Source organism: Benincasa hispida, chromosome 6, assembly GCF_009727055.1.
Source record: "Benincasa hispida cultivar B227 chromosome 6, ASM972705v1, whole genome shotgun sequence".
Lineage (NCBI taxonomy): Eukaryota > Viridiplantae > Streptophyta > Magnoliopsida > Cucurbitales > Cucurbitaceae > Benincasa > Benincasa hispida.
This window is the reverse complement of record NC_052354.1, coordinates 24,495,595-24,505,869: the sequence shown is the minus strand read 5'-3', so window position 1 is coordinate 24,505,869 and position 10,275 is coordinate 24,495,595.

The window sequence follows — 10,275 nt, the reverse complement described above, 5'->3', positions numbered from 1 at the left end:
AGAGTTTTTACAGAAAAATTCGAGCTGAAGAATTGTTCTTCAAATGGGTTGTAGTAGTGAGCTTCTCTCCAGTTTTCCTTTTGTTCAAGTTGTTCTTGAGTTCCACGACTCATTCTAAAGCTCCAAGAGGATAGTCGAGAAGATATAGAGGTGGTTCACAGCAAGTTTTGGAGAAGATAACAGCTGAGAGTCAAGATCTTGAAGAGTTCTACAAAGGTATGCCTTCAAATCCTCTTTTGATTGATGACCATACTTTAGTTTCTACCAAAATTAATGAATTAGAATGCTTATTGATCCTTGTCGCTTCCACTACATGCTGATATACTCTTACAGTTGGTATCAGAGCATCATATAATCATTCAATTTGGTTTAATTTTGGTGTGGTGGGTGTTTTTCATGAGTTATATGAAACTGGTGCACTTATATGGTTTTTTAAGATTTGGCATCTTATTTCTCTTTGATTTCTTGATTATATTTGTAATTGGTTCTTGATTCAAGAGCTTATATGTGTTCTCAAAAGTTTGTACTTTATTTGGAGTCATTAGAGTTGAAATTAAGATGTAATTGAAGATATAAGTGATGAAGGCCGAATTGCATATTCCAGTTTTTCAGCCTCTGCTCAAATATCATCGTTGAGGTTTAAGTGCTAGACGATCGACTAGCTACACATGCTAAACAATGTGAAGAAATTCTAGATGATCATGTAGCTATGGGCACTAGTCATTGAAGTGTTGTGTGCTAGACGATCGTCTAGCTACGGGAGCTAAACGATGTGAAGAGGTGCTATACGATAGCACTCCACAATCGTGTAGCTTTGCGTGGTAGCTAAACGATGTGAAGAATGCTATGCAATAGCACTACACGATCATGTAGCTTTATGTGCGCGCTGAACGATCAAGAAGTGGCACTATATGATGGCACTAAGCGATCGTGTAGTTTTTAACGACGCTAGACGATGGTGATACACGATAGTTGAAACACGATGGCGATCACGTAGCTCTACCCAACACTAGACGATGGCAATACACAATAGTTCCAAAACACTACACGATCGTGTAGCTCTGCCCGACACAAGACGATCGTGCTAGACAATAGTCATCAGTGCTACATGATGAGTCTTAGCGAGATTTTGAGCATGGACTGAGAGCCGTCGGTTCAATCGGTTTTCTCGAGGTCGTGTCCGGTTTAACCTGGCTGGTTCGATTTAGACTTTGCTGGTCCGGTTCAGACTTTTCCAGTCTGGTTCAAGTGGTTTGGGTTTGGTTTCGAGCGGTTCGAAAGCAGTTTTGAAGTTATTTTGTAATAATTAGGTTTTTGTTTGCTTGTTTATGCCAAAACTAAAACCATATCACTTTATATTTAATTGTTTATGCATGCGATGTATGAAATAATTAAATAAATCATGTATATGCATATAGTATGTCATGTAGATTTAAAACCCCACCGCAGGAAGGATGTTACACGCATTGAAAGTATGTTATAGAATGTTATAATATATAATATGCATTTTAAGGTTTCTTTTGTTTAATATAATTGTTATATTAGATATTGAACGCCTTTGTTGTATGTTTTGGATGTTTAGAATGTCTAAAATTTCGTAAGATGTTATAAAATTGGGTTGGACGTTTAAAATCCATAATGAAGAACAGGTGCATGCTCACTTAGGTTAACAACTAGTTTCAGTCATTAAAATAGATTGTTACCTTATAAAATTTGGTTACAAACTCAAATCGGTTCATAAACCCGTCTAAGGCCGGGGGTACATAAGTTGACGATTTATGGAACACCTCCTACCTGAGGATTATGACCGAAAGATTGAGCATTGTTAACTAATTTTCTGAGCATGCGTGAGTGGTGTAAGGTTTAAAAATGGTTTAAATACTTAGACATCATAGGATTATATCCAAATATAATTTTTATACTTGGATAAAAATGATATAGACTTAGGTTGTTTAAAATTTAGTCGTTTTATACCTAAGTAAATACCTAAACATATAGAATACTTCAGTGAGAGATTAACAATATATTCGATATATAGTTATTAGCTCTTGCGTCCTCAAGAGTTCACACCATGAGATCCATGCACGACTTCGTGCCACTTTTACCGTGGCTGCTTCATTCAAAAAGTGTTTGCATGGGTCAATAACAAGGTGAATGAGGGATGTAGTTCATAGTAAGTGGGTGAAGAAAATATGTCAACATTATCCTACGGTCTCCTCCATTAGTTTGAACCGTGAGATTTCTATGTTGCACCTGTTATCATTTCTAAGCGACACTAGCTAATCATATCATTCTTTAAGATGCATAATTATTTAATAGAATTTGTTTAAAATGTTTCGGCAATGTCGAATTCAATCATACAATTGCTAGCTTCCAAAAAATTTAACGGTGAAGGATATTCAAACTGGAAATCCAACATCAATACAATGTTAGTTGTGGATGATTTGAGGTTTGTGTTGACGGATGAATGTCCTCCGGTTCCCAGTACAACAACGAATCAAAATTTTCGAGACATCTATGATAGGTGGGGTTAATGAGAAAGCTCGAGCCTAAATCTTAGCAAGTATATCTGATGTACTTAATAAGAAACATGAGGTTATGCCCACCGTCCGTGAGATAATGGCGTTGCTTCAGGAGATGTTCGGGCAACTGTCATCCTCTGTTCAACTTGAAGCCATTAAGGATGTCTACATTACTCACATGAAAGATGGAACCAACGTTAGAGAACATGTTTTTGATATGATGGCCCATTTTAATGTTGTTGCGGCTCATGGGGCAATGATAGATGAAATGAGTCAAGTAAGTATGATATTGGAATCTCTCCCAGAGAGTTATCTATTGTTCAGAACCAATGCTGCTATGAACAAAATTACTTATAATCTAACCACGTTGTTGAACGAGTTACAGACATATCAGTCTATGATGAAACTAAAGGAGAAAGAAATAAATGTTATTTGTAAACCTAAGAAGTTTTTTAAAGGGTCTACGTCTGGAAGGAAACCCACTGATAATAAGAAATCTGTTCCTTCTTCTTCGAAAGACAAATCCGTATAAATGAAGTCTATGATGAAACTAAAGGAGAAAGAAATAAATGTTATTTGTAAACCTAAGAAGTTTTTTAAAGGGTCTACATCTGGAACGAAACCCACTGATAATAAGAAATCTGTTCCTTCTTCTTCGAAAGACAAATCCGTACAAATGAAGAATAAAGGAAAAGGGAAAAAGAAAACTAGTGCTAAGAAAAAAAAAAACAAAACTCCCAAAGGAAAATGTTTCCATCGCGGAGAAGATGGGCACTAGAAGCGTAATTGCCCAAAGTACTCGGTTGAAAAGAAAGTGGAAAAGGAAAAACAAGGTAAATCTGATTTACTAGTAGTTGTCTACTGGAGAATACTCACCTTACCTGGATATTGGATTCAGGCGCCGTTAATCATGTTTGCACTTTTCTATAGGAAACTAGTTCTTGGATAGAACTTTCTGAACAAGAAATGACTTTAAAGGTGGGAACTGGTGAAGTCATTTCAGCTCATGCAGTGGGAGATGTCAAGCTATTTTTTGGAGAGTCTTTTATCTTACTTAGGAATGTATATTATGTACCTAAGATGAAGAGAAACTGGATCTCCATTTCCTATCTGCTAGAAAATATGTACAGAATATCTTTTGAATCTAATGAAGTGTCTGTTTATTCAAGAGGTGTTCATATTTGTTCACTAAGACTCGCAAGTAACTTGTACATATTAAAACCAACTGAAGCAAAGACCATTCTAAATATAGAGATGTTTAAACGGCTGAGACTCAAAATAAGAAATGGAAAATTTCTCCTAACGCCTATCTTTCACACCTCAAACTTGGTCACATTAATCTCAACAGGATTGAGAGATTGGTAAAAAGTGGTCATCTAAATTAGTTAGAAGATAGTTTTTTACCTCCATGGGAATCATGTCTTGAGGGAAAAATGACTAAAAGATCTTTTTCTGACAAAAGTCTTCGTGCCAAAGAGCCTCTTGAACTTATACATTCAGACCTATGCGGTTCGATGAATATAAAAGCTCGAGGAGTCTCTCAGTATTTCGTCAGTTTTATTGATAATTACTCTAGATATGGCTACATTTACTTAATCAGTCATAAGTTTGAAACTCTTTAAAAGTTCAAATAATTTAAGACTGAGACAGAAAATTTGTTAAGTAAAAGAATTAAAACATTTCGATCTGATCCAGGTGGTGAGTTTATGGATTTATAATTCCATAACGATCTAGTAGATCATGGAATTCAATCCCAGCTCATAGCTCCTGAAACACCACAATAAATGGTGTTGTAGAAAAGAGAAATCGAAACTTGTTAGATATGGTATGATCAATGATGAGTTATGCTCAGTTACCTCAATCCTTTTTGGGGTATGCAGTACAGACTGCAGTATTTATTCTAAAAGTTGTTCCTTCAAAAAGTCTTTTAGAAAAACCATATGAATTATGAAAAGGGCATAAAATTAGTTTACGCCATTTCCGTGTCTGGGGTTGTCCAGCATATGTGTTGGTACAAAATCCTAAGAAATTGGCAACACATTCGAAATTATGCCTTTTTATAGGATACCCCAAATATAGGAGGATTGTTTTATGATCCCCAAGAAGACAAAGTATTTGTATCGAAAAATTCTACATTCTTGGAAGAAGATCATATAAAAAATCATCTACCTCGCAGTAAACTAATACTGCAAGAAATGACCAAAGATGCTATAAAAACATCAATAAGAGGTATTGATCAAGCTGGTCCATCAACAACTATTGTTGTCCCATCACGTCCAACCCAAGGGTTGAGGATGCCTCGACGTAGTGGGAGGGTTATTCAACAACCTGAACGCTATATGGGTTTAACAGAAACGATCCATTAACCATTAAAAAGGAAATGGAAGATGTTGATAGGGAACAGTGGATAAAAGCCATGGACGTTGAAATGAAGTCTATGTACTTCAACTCTATCTGGGAACTTATAGATCAACCACATGGAGTTACACCTATAGGTTGCAAATGAATCTACAAGAGAAAACGAGACCAAACTGGAAAGGTGCAAACCTATAAAGCCAGACTCGTGGCAAAAGGTTTTACCCAAAAAGAAGGAGTTGGTTATGAAGAAACTTTTTCTCCTGTTGCCATGATAAAGTCAATAAGAATACTTCTTTTCATTGCCACATATTATGACTATGAAATATGGCAAATGGATGTCAAGATAGCTTTTTTGAACGACTATCTTGATGAAAGTATTTTTATGTCTCAACCAGAAGGGTTCATCGAAAAAGGATAGGAACAGAAAGTCTGTCAGCTTAAACGATCCATTTATGGATTAAAGCAAGCATCAAGATCCTGGAATATAAGGTTTGATATTGGAATCAAATCTGATGGCTTTGAACAGAATGTTGACGAACCTTGTGTATACAAGAAGATAGTCAACAAGACTGTAGCATTCTTAGTACTTTATGTTGATGATATCTTGTTCATTGGGAATGAGACAAGTTTCCTTGCTGATGTAAAGAGATGGTTAGCAACACAATTCCAAATGAAATATTTGGGTGATGCTCAATACGTTCTAGGAATACAGATCTTTCGGCATCAAAAGAATAGAACTCTAGCACAGTCTCGGGCATCTTATATTAACAAGATGTTTTCAAAATAGAATATGCAAAATTCCAAAAGAGATATGTTACCTTTTAGACATGGAATTCATTTGTCAAAGGAACAGTGTCCTAATACACCTCAAGATGTTGAGAAAATGACAAGAATTTCATACTCATCTACAGTTGGGAGTTTGATGTACGCAATGCTATGTACACGCCCTGACATATGCTTTGTAGTTGGAATCGTTAGTAGGTTCCAATCCAATCTAGGAAACAGTCATTGGACTGCTGTAAAAAACATCCTCAAGTATCTAAAGAGAATGAGGAACTATATGCTTGTGTATAGATGTAAACGATAAAAATGAAATGTTATACTGTGTATGATTTGTATCGCTTATGCACACTACTGATGGATGAATATAATGGAAGTTCATGTCCCCGGCAATGGCGCCATAAACTTGATGACTTAAATTTATAATGATTTTTTTTTATTATGCATGCACTATGATGATAGATGAATGATACAAGCTCATGTTGCCATAAACTTGTAATATTAAATTTGTATTTTCTATCTTTATCTATTGCGCTGTTTATGAATGATATTTATGATGTGCTATACACTCAAGTGCTTTGTGATAAAGATATTTTGCGATACAACGTTCTAAATGTATGCGTTGATGATAATATGCTTCTTAGTATGCGATGATGTAGTGTGTGTCACAAGTTTCCTTACACTAGAACCAAGTATAATTCCAATGCAAGTTTCTCAGAATGACCTAAGGTCAAACATAGGGAATGTTTTCGTTAGATGAGATACTAATGCGGTAAATGCGACTGGTTATCATAAAGAATAAAGAATTTGGTTTCACAGAAATATAAATTGCGTTGAAAGTAAAATGCGTTGTAAATAAATGTCTAAACTACTATGATACAGGGGTGAGGACTGACTGTGAAGTTGTACAAAAGAATCTAATGAATATGATGGCAAATCTTATGAATGAAGCAAAAAGAGAATGAGTAAAGAGAAAGGACATCGCAAGTTCGTCAATCTCGTTAAGGATGCAACTAAGGTTTCGCTTTCCCTTGGCTTACACCTTTCAGTGATCGGCCGCGTTCCCATACGTCTATGGTGAAACAGAGATGAACATGATGAACGCAAGGTTGTTTCCATCTCTGGAAATACTTCTCGCTTTAGTTAACGCATTCTTCCGACCCTCTCTCAATAGGTAGAATAACATTTTCACTTCTGCTCTCACAAGTGAAGATGCCGTTGAGCATGCTTTAGCTAAACTTAGTCGATTACCTTAACACAGATTAACTCACTTGCTTAATTCTTCCTTTTTACCCAGGGAATTAAGAACACGTGATGGAGAAAATGGATGATAAATGTATGGAAAGGAATAGAGAAATGATAATGATGACGATAATAATATTTAAATCTAAAGATCAGAGTTTGATACATGATTTAAGAATGAAAGATTAAAGAAGATGAACACAATAGATGAATTGAGAGAATAGAAACAAATACGAAAAGAGTGTCAATCTCTTGACACAAATTTCGATCGGAGACTTGTGCTTGTTGGCGTATGGATGAAGTGGAGAGGAAAGCTTCCCTCTCAGCCTTGCTTTCCAAGTAGAATTGACCTTTTGCACAGAGCTTCAGCTTCGAAAATCAGAAGAATTCCTTGCTCAGAGACTCACTTTTCAGCCTTGTCTCGTCATTCTCCCAGATTTTCTCTGTAAAGTCTTTTCAGACCAGCCTCCTCTACAATGAATTCAAGGAAGCTATTTATAGACAAGACCTTGGCACTCTTGTATTGGCTGTCCCACTATATAATTCTGATAATTCCTGCCATGGTGTAATGGAAAAGTCCTCTCTACTCCACGATCAATTTGTCAGAATCGTACAATAGAAAGTTGTACACTTGTCATAATCGCCCGCGAATGTGTTGCTCTTCACATCTTCGATCGATCGATACATGCGGTGTTGTTGTTTTGATTACTGCATGCGGTTGAAATGCGTTGATCGCTAGAGTCCATGATCGATCATTGCATGCGCCGTCATTGTGTTGATCATTTCTTCATTCTTGATCGATTGGCGCATGTGATGTAGATACATTGTACATTTTGTCCTTGAGCAATTAACGCATGTGGTGACCTATTTCCTGCAAAGTAAAGACTTGGACATTCTATTTCGCCATCGCAATAGAATTAGTGGGTGTGCTCACGACACTTTATAATTTTTTGTATTTCTCAACTAATTCTCATACTATCGATGCAATTTTCCCTTCTTTTTGCCGCATTATCTAAATAAAATAGCATAAACAACTTGTATTTCTACAAGTTATCAATGGACCTAAGGATTTGATCCCTACAAGATACACTAATTCTGATTTTTAGACTGACGTAGATTCCAAGAAATCTACTTCAGGATCAATTTTCACTCTCAATGGAGGAGCTATAGTTTAAAGAAGCATTAAGCAAAGTTGTATCGCTGACTCCACAATGGAAGCAGAATATGTGGCTGCATGTGAAGCTGCTAAAGAAGCAGTATGGCTACACAAATTCTTGGCTGATTTGGAAGTAGTTTCAGATATGCACCTACCTATCACACTGTATGTGACAATAGTGGTGTTGTTGCCAACTTGAAAGAACCAAGGAGTCATAAATGTGGAAAACATATTGACAGAAAGTATCATCTCATCAAAGAGATCGTACACCAAGGAGATGTGATCGTCACAAAGATAGCCTCTGAAGACAACCTTACTGATCCATTTACAAAGGCCTTCTCAGCTAAAGTATTCGAGGGCTACCTGGTTGGACTAGAACTAAGAGTAATGTAATCTAGGGCAAATGGGAGAATATCCATGGTATTAAGATACCCTAGTTTATTGTATTTTCCTTTTATGTTTCTCAACATTATATTGAATATATTTGTTCTCACTGGAGTTTTAGTCCAAGTGGGAGATTGTTAGGAATGTCCTAGAACTCGTAGTTCGTGTTAAACATTCTATTTATCAATAAAATATTATTGAGTAATTTATTCAATAAAGTTGTTGATTTTTCATTCTATTATGAAAATCCAATAAATATATCCATGGCTATAGTGTGAATACTTTAACTTTATGTGGTGACATAAACAGGATCAAGTTAATAGTATATAGCCTAAATGGTCTAATAAGTATATGGATGAAATTGGGTATTTCATCCTGGTAACACTATTGGATGCGACCCATGTTATAGGTAATAAAAATGATGTGATCCACAGATCATTCATGTAGAGGCATGTAAGTGGGGGCATCATATGCAATGAGTTTTCATATAGACTAGACCACGAAAATAGTCATTTTTCTTTATAACGACCGTTTACTGTTAAAAATGACTATCATTAATAAGTAACCTAGGATAACTTGATCTTAATCCTGAGCTAGCTATAAACTCCTATTTGTTCGGGATTATCATTTGATCTACATGGGTGAGAGTAGTTCAACAACACTGCTCAATAAGCCTTCCATTTTGGGGATAAGACCGGATGAATAGTTGTGGACATAGCCCTGCAAGATGGAACTCACTCCTACCCGATTTAGGTTAGCAGATAGGTTATTCTCTTAAGTACTTATCCAGGTCTCGAACAATCAGGGCCCCGCTTCTCATGATAGAGAAAGGATTTGATTCATAGGTATTATGAATAGAAAATTGTTATTAGGGGTAAAATGGTGATCTTTGACCCAACTGTGATTACGAACGACCTGTGAATGATCAACTTACTGATCATGGTTATATCAAGTGGAGATAATATATCTACAGTGAGGTGTTCAACTATGGGCTTTAGTGAGTGACCCATTAGTTAATGAATGGGGTAATTCAGTATAATGAGTTTAGCCAATTAATCTCGAATTCGTTGGAGTCCATGATATGTAGGTCCGCGAGGTCCCCCTACTAGCTCATAAATGAATTAGCTTTTACAGTAGCATGATAAGTTAACTTGAAACGTTCAAATTAGAATAAACTGAATAGAGAATTTATATTTAAATATGATTTTTATATAATGAAGGTAGATTTGTGTGAAATTAATTTAATATTTGATATTAAATTAATTAGAATTTAATTGAATTATTTAAATAATATTTATTAATTTATAAAATTAATTTATGAAATTAATTTTACAAAATTAATAATACTTTCAATTTTTAAAACCAAATTGATTTTTTAATCATTTGATGAAAAATTGGAAATTTACACAAAATCGAAATATGGATTTTTCCATTATCATCTTTAACTAGCTCACATAAAATCCATTTACATTTGCTTCAATAATTTCAAGCATGAGTTGCATCTCATGCAGCCATCTTCTTTGCATGATATCCTGCAATAAATAAAAAAGATTGGAGTGGAATTGAGGCATTCATTCAAAGAGTTTTTACAGAAAAATTCGGGCTGAAGAATTGTTCTTCAAGTGGGCTGTAGTAGTGAGCTTCTCTCCAAGTTTCTTTTTGTTAAAGTTATTCTTGAGTCCCACAACTCATTCGAAGAGGATAGTGAGGAAGATCTTGAGGTGGTTCACAGCAATTTTTGGAGAAGATAACAGCTGAGAGTCAAGATCTTGAAGAGTTCTACGAAGGTATGACTTCAAACCCTCATGTGATTGATAAACATGCTTTAGTTTC